Source organism: Gopherus evgoodei, chromosome 16, assembly GCF_007399415.2.
Source record: "Gopherus evgoodei ecotype Sinaloan lineage chromosome 16, rGopEvg1_v1.p, whole genome shotgun sequence".
NCBI lineage: Eukaryota > Metazoa > Chordata > Testudines > Testudinidae > Gopherus > Gopherus evgoodei.
In genome coordinates this window covers 26,079,175-26,101,394 of record NC_044337.1, presented here as the reverse complement: position 1 = coordinate 26,101,394, position 22,220 = coordinate 26,079,175, and the positions used below count along the sequence as shown (strand labels likewise).

General features: G+C 52.7%; 1 protein-coding gene across 3 annotated transcripts in view; it reads right to left on the bottom strand.

The window, feature by feature from the left end:
- The window catches only part of RALGPS1 (Ral GEF with PH domain and SH3 binding motif 1), a 355,807-nt gene extending 340,450 nt beyond the window's left edge, over window positions 1-15,357 (bottom strand). For all 3 annotated transcript variants that reach the window (XM_030535186.1, XM_030535187.1, XM_030535188.1), the window contains exon 1: window positions 14,285-15,357. The gene's annotated coding sequence lies outside the window, so the exon portion shown is untranslated. The remainder of the gene's footprint in view (window positions 1-14,284) is intronic.
- Between the last annotated feature and the right edge of the window lie 6,863 nt (window positions 15,358-22,220).

Sequence of the window (22,220 nt, the reverse complement as noted above, 5' to 3'; positions counted from 1 at the left end):
GCCTGACCTGGTGCTCTGTGCTGCATGGTAGTGATGGCGTAGCTGGCTACAGCCGGACAGCACGGCTGTAGCACCACCAACCACCAGTGCTCCAGGCAGCGTGGGGGTTGGATAGAGGCCAGGGGAGCTTGGGGGGGTGGTCAGGGGGTGAGGGTGTGGGTGTGAAACAGGGGGGTTGAATGGGGGCAGGGGTCCTGGGGGGCAGTCAGGAAAGAGAGGAGGAGTTGGATGGGGCAGCTGGGGGCAGTCAGGGGCAGGGGTTCCAGAGGCAGTCTGGGGACAGGGAGAAGGGGGTGGTTGGATGGGGTAGGGGTCCCCAGGGGCAGTCAGGAATGGGGGGGGTTGGATGGGCCGGTGGGGGGCAGGGGTTCCTGGGGCAGTCAGGGGACAGGGAGCGGGAGGATGGATGGGGTAGAAGTCCCCAGGGTGGATGGATGGGGGGGCCGGCCATCACCCCCTCCCCTAACCAGCCCTCCATACAATTTCCGAAACCCAATGCGGCCCTCAGGCCAAAATGTTTGCCCTACCCTGCTCTACAACATAGGAATGAGATGCTTAAAGTCGTAACTATAACCCCAGCACACAATGCAAGTAAGCAGAAGTTATACAGCAGTAAACTCCCCTGAAGTAGGGAGAGAAATTAAAAGAAGAGCAGTAATGCAAGCCTGAGTCTACCAACCCAGGCTCAGAGGCTTGCAGCCAGGAGCTGCTACTGGTTCTGTAGACGTACACTTAGGCCTGAGCTACAGAGGCACCTTTTGAGGTTTGCAAAACATAGGCCCCCCAGACTGAGAAACCTAGAAATGTAAATGAGAATTGAAGATTTTTGTAATAAAAGCATCTAGCTCTTTGTCTTGCAAAGAATTTTGAAAAAGTAGGTTTAAAGAAACAGGCAGATAAACTTCAGTTAAGTTTGAGGTGTTTCCCAAACAATAACCTCAGTGATACTCCCCAAAATACTTAGGCCAGTCCTGTGTGTACTGCTGTGATCATGGCAGACAGATATCTTTTCTGTATGGGAAGGGAGGCCATGTCTACATCTAAAATTTTGCAACGCTGGTTGTTACAGCTGTATTAGTACAGCTGTATAGGGCCAGCGCTGCAGAGTGGCCACACTTACAGCAACCAGCGCTGCAAGTGGTGTTAGATGTGGCCACACTGCAGCGCTGTTGGGCGGCTTCAAGGGGGGTTCCGGGAACGTGAGAGCAAACCGGGGAAGGAGACCAGCTTCGCCGCGGTTTGCTCTCGCGTTCCCGGAGCCACCCTGCAAACCGCAGGGAAGGAGACCTGCTTGCTCGGGGTTCCGGGAACGAGAGAGCAAACCGGGAAAGGAGACCAGCTTCGCTGCGGTTTGCTCTCGCGTTCCCGGAGCCACCCTGCAAACCGCAGGGAAGGAGACCTGCTTGCTCGGGGTTCCGGGAACGAGAGAGCAAGCCGGGGAAGGAGACCAGCTTCGCCGCGGTTTGCTCGCTCGTTCCCGGAGCCACCCTGCAAACCGCAGGGAAGGAGACCTGCTTGCTCGGGGTTCCGGGAACGAGAGAGCAAACCGGGAAAGGAGACCAGCTTCGCCGCGGTTTGCTCTCGCGTTCCCGGAGCCACCCTGCAAACCGCAGGGAAGGAGACCTGCTTGCTCGGGGTTCCGGGAACGAGAGAGCAAGCCGGGGAAGGAGACCAGCTTCGCCGCGGTTTGCTCTCGCGTTCCCGGAGCCACCCTGCAAACCGCAGGGAAGGAGACCTGCTTGCTCGGGTTCCGGGAACGAGAGAGCAAACCGCGGCGAAGCTGGTCTCCTTCCCCGGCTTGCTCTCTCGTTCCCGGAACCCCGAGCAAGCAGGTCTCCTTCCCTGCGGTTTGCTGGGTGGCTCCGGGAACGCGAGAGCAAACCGCGGCGAAGCTGGTCTCCTTTCCCGGTTTGCTCTCTCGTTCCCCGAACCGCCGAGCAAGCGGTTCTCCTTCCCTGCGGTTTGCAGGGTGGCTCCGGGAACGAGAGAGCAAACCGCGGCGAAGCTGGTCTCCTTTCCCGGTTTGCTCTCTTGTTCCCCGAACCGCCGAGCAAGCGGTTCTCCTTCCCTGCGGTTTGCAGGGTGGCTCCGGGAACGAGAGAGCAAACCGCGGCGAAGCTGGTCTCCTTTCCCGGTTTGCTCTCTCGTTCCCCGAACCGCCGAGCAAGCGGTTCTCCTTCCCTGCGGTTTGCAGGGTGGCTCCGGGAACGAGAGAGCAAACCGGGAAAGGAGACCAGCTTCGCCGCAGTTTGCTCTCGCGTTCCCGGAGCCACCCTGCAAACCGCAGGGAAGGAGAACCGCTTGCTCCGCGGTTCGGGGAACGAGAGAGCAAACCGGGAAAGGAGACCAGCTTGATTACCAGAGGCTTCCTCCTTCCACGGAGGTCAAGAAAAGCGCCGGTAAGTGTCTACATTGGATTACCAGCGCTGGATCACCAGCGCTGGATCCTCTACACCCGAGACAAAACGGGAGTACGGCCAGCGCTGCAAACAGGGAGTTGCAGCGCTGGTGATGCCCTGCAGATGTGTACACCTTCAAAGTTGCAGCGCTGTAACTCCCTCACCAGCGCTGCAACTTTCTGATGTAGACAAGCCCGGAGAGCAGAAATTGCTTTGCAGGCCTACCCAAAAATGCTAAGGTTGGCTCTGGTAGGCTGTTCCTTTTCATTTCAGTGGAGTATTGACTGAAGACTGTCTTTGCTTTATCTCTGAAAATGGCTATTTGTCTCAAACTTTGGGAGGTTTCAACCATTTCCTACTTGTCTTCACCTCTCTCCCAAATCTTTCACAAAATTTCATGCACCAACCTCAGTTTCTTTGATTTCTTCCATTGAAGACTATTCGTTTTTTACAAGCATTAATAAATCAAGCTTCACCTCTCCCAATGTATAGATGGGAGTGGATGCCAAGGCAGACAAAGGTTAAATTACTTGCCCAAGGCCACGTAGCATATTGGCAACAGAGCCAGGAGCAAATTCTGAACCCTACAGTTCAGCCAGGAGACAAGACTTGCTTGTCTGCACTATTAAAAAAACAAAACAAAAACAACTACTATAGACAGACGCTGTATTATGGTGGCTGGGCTGGACTGGCCTGCCTGCATAGTAATATACACAGTATATATATATCCATGAACATTCTGCCAAAGTTTAATCACAGTGTGTGTCTAAGTTCCCTCTAAGCTGCGTTGCCGTACAGCAGGTCATCAAGGGCCACAGCCAGGCAGGGAGAGGCACCTCTCCCCGCATAGCCGCAGCCCTGGCCCCAGAGCTGCCTACAGCCAGGCGGGGAGAGTCGCCTCTCCCCTGGCCCCGGGCTGCTGCGGCAAGAGAGGACTGGGGGGAGTCCTCTCTCCCTGCCACAGCCCTGGGGCAGGCTGAACCTCAATATTCTGCCCCAGCCCTGAACCCCCTTCCAACCCCCAAACACCTCGGCCCCACTCCCACCACACATCACCTCCATATTGGTGCACATAACAAAATTAATTCCACATATGGAATTAAAAAATTAGAGGGAACATTGGTATTTGCCCTCCAGCATCATCTGTGAAGAAGAGGCCACATGTTATAAGCATACAGGCATAAAGAACATACACCACTTGGCTTTCCATTCACATTTGGCTTAAATAAAATTCCAAAAGGAAAGCAAAAAAACAACACTGATGCTAGTTAAATGTTTGCATACATAGAAAAAAAAAAAAAGAAAAACACCTTTACTGCAAACATAGATAACTTCAGAACAAGCACTTTAACAAGGCATTATAGTGCAGGTCATAAGTTATGACAGCAGAAAGCACGCAGACATTTATAACTGGCCTGGAGAAAGACTGTTTCTGAAAAATAAATGTAATTAAATGCAGCAATGAAAAAAATCTACTGAATGGATGGCAAAAGCAAAAGTTTGCCAGTACTCAAATACTAGTCTAAAGAAAAATATTTGCCACTTAATAGTCTTTACAGTGATGAAGGGCACTACATTAGAACAAATGTAATACAGTAGTATGTCACAACATTTTGTGTTGAGCCCATTTTACTGTTGTATAAATAACAAATTGCGAGAATGGAAAGACTTCAGAGATATTGAAGAAGTAGTGGAATAATTACTCAGTAACCAATGGACATTGACAAAGTCAATATTGCTAAAAATATTAAACAGTCCTCCAAAATGAGCCAAGATATGAGCAGGATGGCTGTTTACAGAATCCTGGACCCAGTACAGAAGAACTTATTGTACTTGTATGAGAGGAAGAAGAAAAGGAAAAGCCTATGATTTGATTAGTGTACCTCCAGAAAATCTCCCCATATACACCTCTACTCTGAGTGGAGCGCAGGACCTGGTCCAAGAGGTAATAACAACAGGACCGCTTGGAAATAGTGACTATAATATAACAACATTTAACATCCCTGTGGTGGGAAGAACATCTCAACAGCCCAACACTGTGGCATTTAATTTCAAAAAGGGGAATTATGCAAAAACGAGGGGGTTAGTTAAACATAGTTCATTTGTGACATATTTTATTTAGTAAGACTTTTTAAAAAGTGTAACTTAATACATCTCCTTGCTTTTATTTTACTTTCTTTCCTTTCCTGGCTTCTTTCCACTTGTTCCTTCTTTGCTATAATAGCTTGTGGTGGATCTCTTCCTAAATTTTTTCCAGGACATTTTCCTCTTTTCCTCCTTATAAGATCATAACTGGAAAGGACCTCATCAAGAAGTCATCTAGTCCAGATGCCTGCACTCATGGCAGGACTAAGTATTATCTAAACCATCTCTGCCAGGTATTTGTCTAACTTGCTCTTAAAAATCTTCAATGATGGAGATTCCACAACCTCCCTAGGCAATTTATTGCAGTGCTTAACCACCCTGACAGGAAGTTTTTCCTAATGTCCAAGCTAAACCACCCTTGCTAAAATTTAAGCCCACTCTTCTTCTCCTAACCTCAAAGGTTAAGGAGAACCATTTTTCTTCCTCCTACTTGTAACAACCTTTTATGTACTTGAAAACTGTTATGTCCCCTATCAGCCTTCTCTTCTCCAGATTAAACAAACCCAATTTTTTCAATATTCCCTATTAGGTCATGTTTTCTAGACTTGTAATCATTTTTGTTGCTCTTCTCTGGATTTTCTCTAGTTTGTTCATATCTTTCCTGAAATGTGGCGCCCAGAACTGGACACAATACTCCCATTAAGACCTAATCAGCAAGGAGTAGAGAGAAAGAATAACTTCTCACGTCTTGCTTACAACACTCCAGCTAATACATCCCAAAACGGTATTTGCTTTTTTTTGCAATAGTGTTACACTGTTCACTCATATTTAGCTTATGATCCATTATAATCCCCAGATCCTTAATATCTTTGCAATTTTATATCTTTGTCTACACAGTAAGTCCTCTACCTTCTCACCTGTATTTTCTCTTTCCTTCTCACATTTGCCTTCCAAAATGTCACAGTATCAATCTTTTTACTAATTTATCCTATCAATTTCTCCTGCACATTCACTCAACCACCCTCTCACACATACACTCTAGAAATTTTGCCAGACAATAGCCAGAGAACTAAAATTATTAGCCAAAAGCCGATTCAAAATAATGTATTAAATAAAAAGGTCACTGAAAATTGCCACAACTGACTAGAGTGCACAACTGATGGAGCCCTTTAAGTTACAAAATGGCAATAATCTGGACCCTCGCTAAGAGGCTTAATTTTTGGCTACTAGACATTGGGCAGGTTTTTCAAGACATGAGTATAATATTATCCTGAATGCTAACACAAGTGTGAAAGACCACAACGATAAAATAAACACAAAATAAAATATTCAGTGCAACACTCAACATTAATGAAAATTCACAAGTTTTAGAGTATGTTAATACTTTTTTTTTTAAATGGAAACTATAACAGTCACTGCCTTAAGCCCTGATCCTGCAAACTTTGACACACATGACTAACTTTGATTATGTGACTAACCCCAATGAAACAGGGGACTTCTCACAGTATTAGAGTTGTGCATGTGCATAAGTGTTTGGAAGATCAGGGCCTACATGAAAAGCAGCTTGAAAAGCTATAAAGTCAAACTGTGCTTACTGACTACAGCACCACCACCACTAGTAAAAAAATTTTAGTGGCCAAGTTTTGTTCTCATGATTGCATGCTTATTTTTATATTTAAATAATTGTTCAACATATCACATATCTGAGGCTCAAAATATGTTTTGTTTAAAAAAGTTTTATTAAACCCCTCATTAAAATTAATGTTTTCATATTTCTTTCCTATTTTCAATTAAAAATAGATTTAAACATTTTCTGCACTGTTTGCAAAACAAATATTATAAAACTGTGCTAGCAGAAGAGAACCAGAAAATGAAAAAACAACTTTCATCTTTAGTTAGTGGCCAAACTGAGTTGAAATACAAAAAACCAACAGCACAAAAAATAAATTCTTATTACTCCTGGGGGAATTCTGGGCTACTGATGATTAACGAGCTACATGATTAACGAGCTGTGCATTTTTTTAAATTTTTGCGCAGAAAAAAATCTTTTGCAGAAATGTTGCTGCGGTTCCACTTTTTTCCCACCAAAAGGGTGCTGTGGTGATAGAACACAGCAGCAGCTCCCAGCCAGCTAGGGAAGAGAAAGAGCCTACCTTCCTCACAGCACCTATCAGGACAGGGCAGGAGACAGGGGCTGTGGGGAGACAGACAGCACAGGGTGCTGCGGGCAGAGGGTCAGACAGGGGCTCATACAGGCTAGTGGGGGGGAGTATAGATTGGGGCAGGGACTGAATGGGAGTGGAGACACAGGACTGCATGGGGAAGGGAGGTGCAGGGCCACATGGTGATGAGGTGAGTCAGTCAGTGGGGTAGAGGGACCCATGTGGACAGGGGGTGCAAGGACACATGTGGATTCAGGAACACATGAGGACAGCGCAGTTGTGCCTGACTGAATGGGAGAGGCTAGGGGTCAACCAGGGTCTGCATGGGGGAAGCTCCCTAACAATTCCTCCCCTCTCCCAAAAAAACCTGTTCCATACTTGTCCCACCCACATTCAACAACCCTCCAAGTTCACCTCAGAGCACCAAAGCCACAGTACTTGCCTAGCAGTACCCATGGGGTAGTGCTCACACTCTGTGGCCATTAGCCCTTCACCTAACTATTTAAGAGTAGCACCACCGCAACTCCCCTCAGTTCCTTTGTACAGAATGTCAAAAGTAGAGACTCTAAGGCAGAGAGGATGAAGAATGGATTGTGGAATATGCATCTGCGCCTTTATCTTGAAGAGCAACTGTTACAGAACAGGTAAGTAACAATTTTTTCTTCTTCGAGTGGTTGCAGACATATATTCCACTAACGTAACACATGCAGTACTTGTAGGAGGTAGGGCTTGGAGTCTATTTAAACAATGACTGCAGGACTGCCTTCCCAAAGTTTGGATCTGACTGAGATGCCACTGTAACAGCATATTTGGTAAAAGCATGCATAGAAGAACAAGTAGCAGCCCTGAAAATGTCCAATAATGAAACATATCTGTGTCATCAACACTGGACTGAATGGGCATCCCATGGATGGTACCACAGTCTACTGTACAGTGATGAACTGATGCTGCCTCAGTACTGAAAAGTAGCTCTTCTCACGTTCCTGAAGGATCACAATGTTGGTGTGCACTCCTCCTGGAAGAAAAGGATAACTGTCCCCAAGTTCTGGAATGGTGGTGGTCAGTGTTCCCTCTAATTCTTCCCACCCATGTGCAGAATGAATTTTGTTATGTGCACCAATACAGAGGTAATGTGTGACACATGATCTTCATATTGGTGCACATAACAAAATTAATGTGGTGGGGGTGGGGCTGAGAGGTTCAGGGTGTGGGAGGGGGCTCAGGGCTGCGGCAGAGGGTTGGGGAGCAGGGGTATGAGGGTTCTGGCTGGGGGTGTGGGCTCTGGGGGTGGGGGGATAAGGGGCTCAGGGCTGGAGCCTGCCAGAAATCCCAGCCAGAGCCCTCACACCCCTGCACCCCAATCCTCTGCCCCAGCCCAAAGAATCATACAAAAAGTGAAAATGAGCTCAAGTTACAAATAATGAATACTAAAAACCAAACAGAAAAAGCCACAAAAAACGAAACATGTATGGACAAAATTAGAAGGGCCAAGGAACAGAATGAGATTAAATCAGCTAGGGACAAGGGTAACAAGAAAACATTTTACAGTTACATTAGAAGCCAGAGGAAGACCAAGGACAGAGTAGGCCATTACACAGAGGAGGGAAGGACAACAGAAAACACAGCACTGGCCATAGTATTAAATGCCTTTTTTGTTTCAATTTTCATCAAAAAGATTAGCAGTGATTGGATGACTAACATAGTGAACATCAGTATTATATGGGGTAGGATCTGAGGCTACATTAGAGAAAGAACAAGTAAAGAATTACTTAGGGTATTTCTATACTGCAATTAAAAACCTGTGGCTGGCCTGTGACAGCTGAGTTGGGTTCATGGGGCTTGAGCTAAGGGGCAGTTTAACTGTGGTGTAGACATTTGGGCTCAGGCTGAAGCTGGGCTCTACGATCCTATGAGGTGGGAGGGTCCCAGAACTCAGGCTACAGCTAAATGCCTACACAGCAATTAAACAGCTCCGCAGCCTAAGCCTGAGTCAGCTGGAATGGGCTAGCCATGGGTGCCTAATTGCAGTGCAGACATACCCTTACACAAGTTAGATATCTTCAAGTCAGCAGGGCCTGATATAATACATCCTAGAATATCTAAGGAACCACCTGAGGAGATCTGAGCTATCAGCGATTATCTTTGAAAACCTGTGAAGGATGGGAGAGATCCCAGAGGATTGGAAAACAGCAAATATAGTACCTATTTATAAAAAGGGGTGATAAGGGCAAGCCAGGAAATTATAGACCAGTCATCTTAATTTCAGTACCCAGAAAGATAATTCAATCAATCAATTAGTAAGCACTTGGAAAATAATAAGGCAATAAGTAACATTCAACACGAATTTGTCTAAAACAAACCATTTCAAACTAACCCAATATCCTTCTTTGACACGGTAATGAGTCTTTAGATGGGAGAAAGCAGTAGATGTGATATATCTTGACTTTAGTAAGGCTTTTGATACTGTCTCACATCACCTTATAAGCAAACTAGGAAAATATAGCCTAGATGAACCTATTATAAGGTGGGTGAACAACCAGTTGGGAAACCATATTCAGAGAATAGTTATCACTGGTTCACAGTCAAGCTGGAAGGGTATGTCAAGTGGGGTCTGGCAGGGATCTGTCCTTGGTCCAATTTTATTCAATATCTTCATAAATTATTTGGATAATGGCACAGAGAGTACAAATATAAAGTCTAAACATGATGCCAAGCTGGTCAGGTTGTAAGCGCTTTTGACTACAGGATTAGAATTCAAAATGATCTTGACAAACTGGAGAAATGGCCTAAATTAAATAAGATGAAATTCAATCAGAACAAATGCAAAGTACTCTACTTAGGAAGGAATAGGCAATTGCAAAAATAGGCAAAATGGGAAATGACTGCCAAGAAGGAGTACTGCAGAAAAGGATCTGGGGCTTATAGCAGATCACAAACTAAATACGAGTCAACAATATAATATTGCTGGGGGGACAAAAACGAACATCTTCTGGGATGTACTAGCAGGAATGTTGCAAGCAAGACACAAGAAGTAATTCATCCAATCTACTCAGCATTGATAAAGCCACAACTAGAGTACTACTTGTGGCACCTTAGAGACTAACAAATTTATTTGAGCAAAAGCTTCGGTGGATTTATGCTCAAATTAATTTGTTAGTCTCTAAGGTGCCACAAGTACTTCTTGTTCTTTTTGCTGATACAGACTAACACGGCTACCACTCTGAAACTAGGGTACTGTGTCCAGTTCTGGGCATCACATTTCAGGAAAGATGTGGACAAACTGGAAAAAGTCCAGAAGAGAGTAAAAAAAATGAGTAAAGATCTAGAAAACATGACCTAAAAGAGAAGATGGAAAAAATTGGATGTGTTTAATCTGGAAAAGAGAAGACTCAGGGTGGTCATTATAACAATCTTCAAATATGTAAACAGTTGTTATAAAGAAAATGATGAATTGTTATCCTTATCCACTGAGGACATGACAAGAAGTAATGGGCTTAAATTGCAGCAAAGGAGATTTAGGTTAGACATAAGGAAAACTTTTCTAACTGTAACCGTATTAAGCCCTGGAACAAATTACCTAGTGAGGCTGTGAAATATCTGATGTTGGGGGGTTTTAAGACTAGATTAGACAAACACCTGTCAGGGATGGTCCACATCAGACTCAATCCTGCCTCAGACCATGGAGCTGGATGAGATGACCTAAGAAGGTCACTTCCAGTTCTACATTGCTATCCTTTTAGAATCATAGCAAAGTACTGGAATAGGTTACCAAGGGAGGTTATGGAATCCCCATTACTGGAGGGGATTTTAAGAACAGGTTAGACAAACGCCTATCAGGGATGGTCTAGGTATACTTGATCCTGATTTAGCATGAAGGGAGGGAGTAGATGACCCTGAGGTCCCTTTCAGCCCTACATTTTAGCCACTCCAGCTATGATTCTATAATTACCACCTCAATCAGGTTCAGCTAAATCCTGAACATCACCTGAAATGTGAAGCTGAGGCCCCTACTACTAGCCCTGTGCTACTACGTCATTTTTCATTCCTATCTTATTTCTCCTATTTCCTATCTTCCTTTTTTTGCCTTCTGTCAAATAAGAGTCTGGCTTAGTCAGCTAAAACAACTCTACTTGCAACATTGCCATGAGCTTGTGACTGGAAATGCAGGTAAAAGTAATGCCTGAAACAGCCTGGCACTGTAAAAGTTTGCAAGGTCTCATTGTGGCTGATCAGATCATACGCTGTGCCTTCTGATTTCCCAGCAACCACACCTCTACCCCGATATAACACTGTCCTCGGGAGCCAAAAAAATCTTACCGCGTTATAGGTGAAACCGTTTTATATAGAACTTTCTTTGATCCACCAGAGCATGCAGTCCCGTCCCCCCCCGGAGCACTGCTTTACTGCGTTATATTCGGGGTAGAGGTGTAGTCTGAAAGTGAGAGACACAAAGAGAAAGAAACTACATTTTCTTTACTACTTTTTTCCTTTCCCATTTTTTTCTTTAAGACAAAACAAGACAAACGCACACAAGTATCACACCTCAATCACAATATTAGCAACAAAAGCCACTATCTAAAGGCTTTCAAACAGGGAATTTTCCACCTATGAAAGGACTGCACAACTAAAGAGAAAGGGAATAAGGGGAAATTGTTGAAGTTGTTTTATGGTGTTTATTTCAATGGGAGTCATCAGCGATAACACAAAATCTTGGACAACATTTCACTGTTTAATATTAATGTTCACAAAAGCAGTGCTTTTATTAACACTTTACGCCTTGTTGGGCCACAGGCTCACCACCTCTACAGAACAAATCCTCACAAAATCTTGCTCTTCCCTGAAAAATATGTCAACCTGGCCAAAGAAAATGCTAGACTAAAATAAAACACTTCATTCTGTTCAACTACACTAATATTAATTGGGGAAAATGCTGGAGAACTCAGAAAAATATACAACAAATTACTTTCAAGTGGTAAGGTTTAAGAATTTGGTGGAATTGTTTTAGTACTGAAGAATTATATGTATGAACTGGACTGTGATTAATTTGATTTAAAGCAACTTAAATTTGGCAAATATAAGACCAATAACAATGTTTCCACTTTAAAAAAAATTCACTTAAGTATTTTTAGGCAAATCAACATTTCCCCATACAGAGTTTGAAGTCAAACATTTTAGCACTAAAAACTTGAAAGTGAAACTAACTATAAACAAAAGTGAAACTAAATTAAATAATTTATATTATTCAAGGTAGGGAAATACAAGTAAACTAAAAACATAAAATAGTGATAAGTAAACTGGATCTTTAGAATTCTTCACTGTTCATAATCTACAGTAAATAAATTTATCACAAATAAATAAAATGTGTTTGTGTACAAAATATAATTCAGGTGACAGTATCCTATTAAATTGTTCTTCAAACTGATACCATCATGAGAGGCACAAACCTTGGAAACAAAGAAAAAACTGTATACAGATAATTCCTTCTCTCATATTTTTGTTACCCCTTTTCCACACACCAAACATAACTGCCAGTCCCAGAATCAATATTCAGTATGAAAACAAGCCTAGTTTTGATTATTTGTATCTTGTCTAGCAGATGGCTATTAAACAGTGCTATCTTCAATTCTAATCTCTTTGGGGCATGGAATAGGTTTTTCTATAGGTTAGTAAACAGCTGCATTAACAAAAATAATTTTAATAAGGCAACAGGCTGCATTTGTTCCATTTCATTGGTTTCAGTTCTATCTATGACAACAACTGCATGCAAAAGGCATGTTTAGATTCTTCAATTACATAGTTCAACTGTAATCCTTTTTATTATATGCCAAAACATTAGTCATTCATATTCTCTGAAGCCAAAAAAAGACACACATTCATAAAATGCATTCAGAATAGATCTGTCAAACAAGGTCCTAAACTGTATTTGTAGAGTGTCATCCCAAACAAAGTGTGATTAGTTTCCCAAATTATCTCACAAAGCATCCTCTGCTACAGCTATCTGTGCCTGCCACCTACCCTCAGTCAAGTCCTGCTCAGCAGAGATGCAGTTTACAAAGGTAGCCCTCATTGTATATGTCTTCCTGAAAAAGCACAACAATCTTTGAAACCTACAACACAAAGAGCACCTCCACTTCCAAGACTTCACCACACTCTTCTCCTGAAATTATCAAAATGCTAGGAATTCTATCCCTAGTTTCTGAAACAGCAGTGCAGAGAATGAACAGGATTAGTTAATTGTCCATCTCTCTCAGGCATTTATCACTGCACTGTACAGAAGCTAACTATCAATACTGCCAATCTCTCTGTCCAAAACAAATTTTAATTCATACACTATCTACCTTTCTTACTAACACATAGAAGAGGCAATGAAATGTAAAGGCTTCCTTTCTATTTAGCCAAAACCTTAAAATACTACAAGGCTCTTCACAGACTTCATAAAGAGGAGGAAAAATGGACAGATTTTGAGATTTTTTATATTACAACCATAGAAAATCAAACTACTGTAAAGGCTTTTGATCCTCCACCCTATGAAAGGCCTTCTCACTGAATGAGCTGGTTAATTCCTCTTAGACTGAGCACCAAATCTAGAGTAGGAGACATCAGTACTATAGATTGTTCACATTATTGCTGCATACAGGGTGCTTGAGGTGATGATGGAAGGGTGCATGAATCCTATAAACAAAGAAACTGCGATAATATAATACCACACGCTTGCACTGTAACAAATAGGAACAAAAATTACCTGATGGAAAGAGAAATACACACACCTTGGACAAGTTTTCATCTCTCTATTTTGCATAAAATGCTTAAGTATTTGCAAAGGAGGAAAAAGTCAATATTAGCAACAGTCCCCCTCCACACACATACACTCACAAGGATATAGTGATGATGAGCAAATTGATTTACCCTAGTCATGCTCTAGAGCAGGGGTTCTCAACCTTTTTCTTTCTGAGGCCCCTCCAACATGCTACAAGAACTCCACAACCCCCCTGCGCTACAAAAACTGGTTTTCAAAAGCCAGGACCAGCATTAAGGGGTAGCAAGCAGGGCAAATGCCTGTGGCCTCATGCCACAGGAACCCCCATGAAGCTACATTGCTCAGGCTTCGGCTTCAGTCCCAGGTGGCGGGGCTCATGGCCTGGGCTTCAACCCCATGTAGCAGGGCTTCGACTTCCTGCCCTGGGCTCCAGCGAGTCTAATGCTGGAGATGCCAGGTCCTGGGGATGCCGGGTGCCGGGGATGCCAGGTGCCTAGTGGCAGAAATAGGCAGGTGTCCTGGGTCCCTCCAATCCTGGAGGAAGAGAGACACTGCAAGGGTGAGGGCTCCTGGGCATCTCAGTGTTAGGGCAGAGAAGAGGATTCCTGGGGTCTCATCTGAACTGTGTGTGAAAGAGTGAGACACAGGCAGGGATCAAGTAAGTGGGGGGATTACAAAGTCTCATCTGTCCCAGCTAGATGTGAAAGGGATGGGGGTAGGGAGGATCTTGTAGATGTGGGGCTGGGAGGGGGGAGGAATGTTCTGGGTCTCACTTGACCTTGGGATGAGGGAGAGTGAGTAACAGGAATGGGGGTATCTTAGGGATTGGCCTCACCTGTTGCCTGCACAAAAGAGATTGTGGATACAGTTCTGGGGCTCACCTGTCCTGGAGTGAGGAGCTGTCCCAAAGTGCCACCTGTCCTGGTGGGTGTTTTGGACATATCTAGTGTATTTGTGACAGCTATGTGGAGAAGATATCCCAGGGTCTCAGTTGTCCCAAGGATGTGTTGGAAGAGCTGTCAGGAACATGGATGAGGGGGGCAGTCCTGGGTGTCACTTGTTTCAGGAGAGCAGTACTAAGTGACAGGGATGGGGGTGATCCCAGGGTTTCACCAGTTCTGAGGGTGTGCAGCTGTAGCAGAGGAGAGGTGCCTCAGGAATACCCCAGGTAGGGGAGTTTTTGTGACAGAGATGAGCAAGGGAGAGCATTCCAGGGTCTCACCTATCCTGGGAAGAATGAGTGATAGGGATGGGAAGCAGTTCTGATCTTACCAGCCCCTGGAGAGGGAGTTTGCAACATAGATGAGGTTTCCCAGGGACTCACCTGGTGGAAGGGCTGGGGACAAGTGACAGGAATAGGAGGGTGTCAGGAATGGGATACGAGGGTGTGTCCCAATGGTGTGGTGTCTCAGGAGTGGAAAAGGTGGGGGGCATCCCAGGAATTTCTGGCGAGAGGTCTGGGGGGCAGGAGGGGTACCAAGGTAGGTAACAAGGGAGATGGGAGGTTCCAGCGGATGGGTAACAAGTCCCAGGAGTGGGTGCCAAGAGATCTCCGAGATAGGGGGGTCCCAGAGGTGGGTGGCAAGGGATCTCAGGAATGGAGAGCATCCCAAGGATGGGGGAGGCAATGGTCTGGGTGGAGTGGGGGAGGGTCCCACGAGTGGGTGGAGAGTGGTCTCAAGGATAGGAGGCAGCAGGGAGCATCCCAAGGATGTGTGGAGAAGGTCTCACTGATGTGGAGCAGGGAGCATAGAGGGGGGGAAGAGGCGCAGGGGGGTTCACAAGTGTGGGGTCAGGGAGGTTTTGGGGGTGGAGGAGAAGAAGGGGTCTTGGGGTATGTGAGTGAGGGGTTTCAAGAAGGGAGCAGGAGGTTCTCAGGATGTGGGGTAGGAGTCACAAGGAGGGAGCAGGAGGGGTCTCAAGGAGGGGGCAGGCAAGATCTCTGGGTGTTGGGGAGGGGTCTCAAGGAGGGGGCAGGCAGGGTCTCAGGATGTGGGGGCAGGCAGGGTGTGGGGGCAGGCGGGGGCTCAGGGAGTGGAAGGGTCTTGGTGTGAGAGGGTAGCCGGGGTCTCCGGGTGTGGAGGGGGCTCATGGTGTGGGAGCAGGTGGGGGCTCAGGGTGTGGAAGGGTCTCAGGGTGTGGAGGAGGGGGCTCAAGGAGGGGTCAGACAGTCTCAGGGTGTAGAGGGGTCTAGATGTGTGGGGGAGGTGGGATCGTAGTGTGGAGGCAAGCAGGGGCTCGGGGTGTAGAGGGGTCTCAGGGTGTGGGGGAGGTGGGATCGGTGTGCAGGAAGGGGCTCAAGGAGGGGGCAGGCAGCGGCTCGGGTTGTAGAGGGGTTTTGGGGTGTAGGGGCAGGCAGGATCGGGATGTGGGGGAGGTGGTGGCTCGGGGTAAGGGGGGTCTCAGGATGTCAGGGGTCTCAAGGAGGGAACAGGAGGGGGCTCAGGTGTGGGGGAGTCTCAGGGTCAAGGTGAGGAGGGGTCTTGAGTGTGGGGGAGGGGTCTTGAGGAGAGGGCAAGTAGGGTGGGGGTGTGGAGGGTCCTGAGGAGGGGACAGGAGGGGTCTCAGGGTGCAGGGGAGGTAGGGTAGGGGTGCGTGTGGGGGTCTCCGGGTGTGGGGAAAGCGGGGTCAGGGTGTAGGAGGGTCCCCGGGTGTGGAGAAAGCGAGGTCAGGGTATGGGGGGGTCTCAGGGTGTGGGGCGGGCAGGGGCTTGCGGTGTGGGGGGGTCTCCAAGTGTGGGGCAGTCTCCCATGTGGAGGAGGTGGGGGGGGTCTCAGGTTGCGGGGGAGGCAGGGTCAGGGGGGGCTCTGGGTGTGGGGCGGGTGGGGTCGGGTTGTGGGGGGGTCTCAGGGTGTGGTGGAGGTGGGGTCAGGGTGGGGAGGTCTCAGGGTGTGAGGTGGGCGGGGTCAGGGTGTGTGGGGGGTCTCAAGATGTGAGGCGAGCAGGGTCGGGGTGTGGGGGGTCTCCGGGTGTGGGGTGGGAGGGGTCGGGGGGTCTTGGGGTGTGATGGAGGTCGGGTGGGGAGATCTCAGGGTGTGGTGGAGGCAGGGTCGGAGTGTGGGGGGTGTCAGGGTGTGGGGGGTCAAAGGGTGTGGGGGAGGTGGGGTTGGGGTGGGGAGGTCTCGGGTGTGGGGAAGGCGGGGTCAGGGTGTGGGGAGGTCTCAGGTGTGGGGAAGGCGGGGTCAGGGTGTGGGGAGGTCTCGGGGTGGGGGAGGGTCTCCAGGTGTGAGGCGGGCAGGGTCGGGGTATCTCGGGGTGTGGTGGAGATGGGGAGGTCTCAGGGTGTGGGGCAGGCGGGGTCGGGGAGTGGGGGTGACTCAAGGTGCGAGGCGGGCAGGGTCGGGGGGGTCTCCGGGTGTTGGGCGGGCGGGGTCAGGGAGGTCTCGGGGTGTGGTGGAGGTGGGGTAGGGGGGTCTCCGGGCGTGGGATGGGCAGGGTCAGGGGGGTCTCAGGGTGTGGTGGAGGTGGGGCGGGGATGTCTCAGGGTATGGGGGAGTTCTCAAGGTGCGAGGCGGGTGGGGTCGGGGGGGTCTTCGGGTGTGGGCGGGCGGGGTTAAGGGGGTCTCAGGGTGTGGTGGAGGTGGGATGAGGGGGGTCTCTGGGTGTGGGACAGGCGGGGTCGGGGGGTCTTGGGGTGTGGTGGGTTGGTGGGGTCTCCGGGTGTGGGGCGGGCGGAGTCAGGGGGCTCTCGGGGTGTGGTGGGGTGGGGTGGGGAGGTCTCAGGGTGTGGAGGGGTCTCAAGGTGCGAGGCGGGCGGGGTCGGGGGGGTTCTCCGGGTGTGGGGCGGGCGGGGTCAGGGGGTCTCGGGGTGTGGTGGAGGTGGAGTGGGGAGGTCTCAGGGTGTGGGGCAGAAGGGGTCGGGGTGTGGGGGAGTCTCAAGGTGCGAGGTGGGCGGGGTGTGTGGGGGGGGTCTCAAGGTGCGAGGCCGGCAGGGTCAGGGGGGTCTCTGGGTGTGGTGGAGGTGGGGTGGGGGGCCTCAGGGTGTGTGGGGGGTCTCGGGTGTGGGGAAGGCGGGGTCAGGGGGGTCTCGGGGTGTGGTGGAGGTGGGGTGGGGGGGTTTCCAGGTGTGGGACAGGCGAGGTCAGGGGGGTCTCGGAGTGTGGTGGAGATGGGGGGGGGGGTCTCCGGGTCTGGGACGGGCGGGATCAGGGGGGTCTCAAGGTGAGGGTGGGGGTCTCCGCGTGTGGGGCGGGCGGGATCAGGGGGGTCTCAGGGTGTGGGTGGAGGTGGTGTTGGGGGTCTCCGGGTGTTGGACTGGCGGGGTCAGGGGGGACTCGGGTGTTGGTGGGGGGTGGGTGGGGTCTCCGGTGTGGAGGGCGAGTGAGCAGGGGGGGGGGGGTCAGGGGGGGTGTGGCTGGGGTGGGGATGGGAAGGTCTCAGGGTGTGGGGCAGGCGGGGTCGGGAGGTCTCAGGGTGCGGGGGTCTCAAGGTATGAGGTGGGTGGGGTTGTGGGGGGGTCTCACGTGTGGGTGGGCGGGGTCGGGGGGTCTCGGGGTGGGCGGGGTCGGGGGGTCTCGGGGTGTGGTGGAGGTGGGGTGGGGAGGTCTCGGGGTGTGGGCAGGGTCTCAAGGTGCGAGGTGGGCGGGGTGTGGAGGGGGTCTCAGGGTGTGGGGCGGGCGGGGTCAGGGGGTCTCGGGGTGCGGTGGAGGTGGGGTCAGGGGGTCTCAGGGTGGGGGGGTCTCAAGGTGCGAGGTGGGTGGGGTGTGTGGGGGTCTCAGGGTGTGAGGCGGCGGGCTCGGGAGGTCTCGGGTGTGCTGGAGGTGGTGGGGGGTCGGGAGGTCTCAGGGTGGGGGGGTCTCAGGGTGTGGGGCGGGCGGGCTCGGGGGGGTCTCAGGGTGCGGTGGAGGTGGGGGGTCTCAGGGTTCGGGGCGGGCGGGGTCAGGGGTCTCGGGGTGCGGTGGAGGTGGGGTCAGGGGGTCTCAGTGGGGGGGTCTCAGGGTGCGAGGTCGCAGGTGTGTGTGGGGGGCCTCAGGGTGTGGGGCAGGCGGGGTCGGGGGGTGTCGTGGTGCGGTGGAGGTGGGGTGGGGAGGTCTCAGGGTGTGTGTGGGGGGTCTCAAGGTGCGAGGCGGGCGGGGTGTGTGTGGGGGGTTCCTGGGGAGGGGGGGGGCGGGGTTTGGGGGGATCTCGGGGGGTGTGGTGGGAGGGTGGGGGGGGGGGTCGGGAGGTATCAGGGTGGGGGGGGGTTCAGGGTGCGAAGGCGGGGGGGTGTGGGGGGGGTCTCCGGCTGTGGGGCGGGGCGAGGTCGGGGGGTCTCGGGGGGTGGGGGGGAGGTGGGGGGGGGGGTAGGGGGGAAGGTCTCGGGTGGGGGGGTCTCAGGGTGCGAGAGGCGGGGCGGGTGTGGGGTGGGGGGTTCCAGGGTGTGAGGGGGGCGGGCTAGGGAGGTCGTCGGGGTGTGATGGAGGTGGGGTGGGGGGGTCGGGAGGTCTCAGGGTGGGGGGGGTCTACAGGGTGGGGGGGGGGGGTCGGGGGGGTCAGGGTGCGGTGGAGGTGGGGGGGGTTCCAGGGTTAGGGGGGCAGGGCGGGGTCAGGGGGTCTCAGGGTGTGGGTGGGAGGTGGGGGGGGGGTCGGGAGGTCTTTCAAGGGTGGGGGGGGTCTCAGGGTGCGAGGGCGGGCGGGGTGTGGGGGGGGTCCTCGGGCTGTGGGGGGGGCGAGGTCGGGGGTTCGGGTGTGGTGGAGGTGGGGGGGGGGGGCGGGAGGGGTATCAGGGGTGGGGGGTCTCAGGGTGCGAGGCGGGGGGTGTGGTGGGGGGGGTCTCAGGGGGTTGAGGCGGGCGGCTCGGGAGGTCTAGGGGTGTGCTGGAGGTGGGGTGGGGGGTCGGGAGGTATCAGGGTGGGGGGGGTCTCAGGGTGGGGGGGGAGGGCTCGGGGGTCTCAGGGTGCGGTGGAGGGGGGGTCTCAGGGTTCGGGGGCGGGGTTAGGGGGTCTCAGGGTGTGGTGGAGGTGGGGGGGTCGGGAGGTCTCAGGGTGGGGGGGTCTCAGGGTGCGAGGCGGGGCGGGGTGTGGGGGGGTCTCGGCTGTAGGGGGGCGAGGTCGGGGGGTCTCGGGGTTGGTGGAGGTCTCAGGGTGGGGGTCTCAGGGGCAGGAGGCGGGCGGGGTGTGGGGGGGTCTCGGCTGTGGGGGGGCGAGGTCGGGGGGTCTCGGGGTGTGGTGGAGGTGGGGTGGGGGGGTCGGGAGGTCTCAGGGTGGGGGGGTCTCGGGGTGCGAGGCAGGGGGGGTGTGTGTGGGGGGTCTCCGGCAGTGGGGCGGGCGAGGTCGGGGGGTCTCGGGGTGTGGTGGAGGTGGAGGTGGGGGGGTCGGGAGGTCTCAGGGTGGGGGGGGTCTCAGGGTGCGAGGCGGGCGGGGTGTGGGGGGGTCTCCGGCTGTGGGGCGGGCGGGGTTCGGGGGGGTCCGGGGTGTGGTGGAGGGGGGGTCGGGAGGTCTCAGGGTGGGGGGGGTCTCAGGGTGCGAGGCGGGCGGGGTGTGGGGGGGGTCTCAGGGTGTGGGGCGGGCGGGGTCAGGGGGGTCTCGGGTGTGGTGGAGGTGGGGTCGGGAGGTCTCAGGGTGGGGGGTCTCAGGGTGCGAGGCGGGCGGGGTGTGTGGGGCGGGCGGCTCGGGGGGTCTCAGGGTGCGGTCGGGGGGTCTCGGGTTGGGTGGTGGAGGTGGGGTCGGGAGGTCTCAGGGTGGGGGGGGTCTCAGGGTGCGAGGCGGGCGGGGTGTTTGGAGGGGTCTCCGGCTGTGGGGCGGGCGGGCTCGGGGGGTCTCGGGGTGCGGTGGAGGTGGGGGGGGTCTCAGGGTTCGGGGCGGGCGGGCTCGGGGGGTCTCGGGGTGTGGTGGAGGTGGAGGTGGGGGGGTCGGGAGGTCTCAGGGTGGGGGGGGGTCTCAGGGTGCGAGGCGGGCGGGGTGTGGGGGGGTCTCCGGCTGTGGGGCGGGCGAGGTCGGGGGGGTCTCGGGGTGTGGTGGAGGTGGGGTGGGGGGGTCGGGGGGTCTCGGGGTGTGGGGGGGTCTCAGGGTGTGGGGCGGGCGGGGTTCGGGGTTCCATTGTCGCTGTTGGGTTTGCCGGCCCGCGAGCGGCGCCAGGCGGTGCCTGAGGTGAGGGGGGTCCCGCGGAAGCGGGAGCTCGAAGGCCTCACCTGGCCGGGGGAGGCGGGAGCGGCGACGTCTCAGGGATGGGGGCGGGTCCGGTCTCACCTGCCGCGGCGGGCGGGCCTCTCGCGGGCCGGGGTCGGGGCCGAGGCCGGTCGGCCGCTGCTGTCCCCACAGCAGGAGCAGGGGCGGGATCCCCTCGCCGCCCCCACACCGACGCCGTCGCGCACCCCAAGCCCCCCGCCCACTGCTGCAGCCGCGCGGGTGAGGACCAGGCCGACCCCCACCGCGAGGACTAGGGCTCACCACAGTGACAGGTAGTTCAGCCAATCCTCACCCCCGCCAGCACGGCGCACCAATCAGCGCTGCGTAGAGGCGGGAACATTCAAATAAGAGCTCAGTGCGCAGGAGCTGCAGCAGCTCCTTCGCTCAGCTGGACGGGACGGGGGGTGAGGTAACTGTCTGTGGGGGTTCGGGGCAAAGCACAGTGGGGCGGGAGTTAGGGAGGGGCCAGGAGAAAACTGCTAGTGCAACAGGGCGGAGGGGGGAAGCTTACCTGCTCCCTGGTTCTAGCCCATTCTTTTGTCTCTGGCTGCACTGAACTATCCTCCTCCAGTGTGTTCTTAATGCTCTCTCTGAATGGTGGGTGCCTCGGTTCCCCCTACGCCTTTCTTACCTATCTAGGTGGTGGGGTAAGGGGGTGTGATTGTTGCAGAGCCCCACAGGACAGGTATGATGCTGTCTGCACGGAGAATGGCTGACACCCTCTCTCCTGCCAATTGATGCCCTGGGCCCCTTCCCTGCAAGGTGCCAACTGAAGGTGTTGGAGAACAAAGAGATCAGGCAGCCTCCTGGCCTGGGGAAAGAGACAAAGGACAGAGGAGAGGCTGGAGGGGAACTGGATGGCAGTCTAGCACTGGCCTCTGGACTCCCTCCACTAGAAGACAGACCTGACTGAGGGGTCCTGTTTTCCATATCTACAAGCTCTGCTTTGACTATGTTCCTGTCATCTAATAAACCTTCTGTTTTACTGGCTGGCTGAGAGTCATGGTGAATTGCAGGAAGTGGGGGGTGCAGGACCTTGACTTCCCTACACTCCATGATATCCAGCAGCAGGACAGGTTCTCTTCCAGCCCTCTGGGGTGGGTGTTGAGAGTGGGAGGAGCGGAGGCTAATGTGGTTACTCCTATAACCAGACCTTTAGTTGCCAATCAGCGCTGCTAACCAGACACCCAGGTCCCATTTTCTACTGGAGTTTCCAGTCTAAAACTGGATATTTGGCAACAGGGCTGCCAGAATAGCCTGAGGGGAGGAGGGGCAAGCAATCATTTTTAAAAGTGCGAGGGCTAAGCCTTAAGCTTTGGGAAGCAAGGGGTGGGAGGGCAGCTAATGGGCAGGGCCATGTCTGCTGTACTGCCCAGGTAGGTTGGAGACTGTGGGGATCAGCTGACACAGTATCCCCAGCCCAGGGCTGGGTGTGTGGTGGGGGGGTGCAGGAGTCAGGGCAGGGGGCTAGGGAGGCATGAGGGGATGCAGGGGTCAGGGGGTGTGTGAGGGCGGTACAGGAGTCAGGGCAGGGTGTGTGAGAGGGGGGCCAGGGTGGGCAGAGGGCTGGGAGGGTGGGCTGGGGTCCTGGGGGTGCTCACAGCAGGGAGCTGGAGGGGGTATGCCCTGATTCCAGCCCCTTCCTCAAGGCCCTGCCCCTGCCTCTTCTCCTCCCCTGAGCCTGTGCTGAGGCTCCACTCTTCCTCCACCT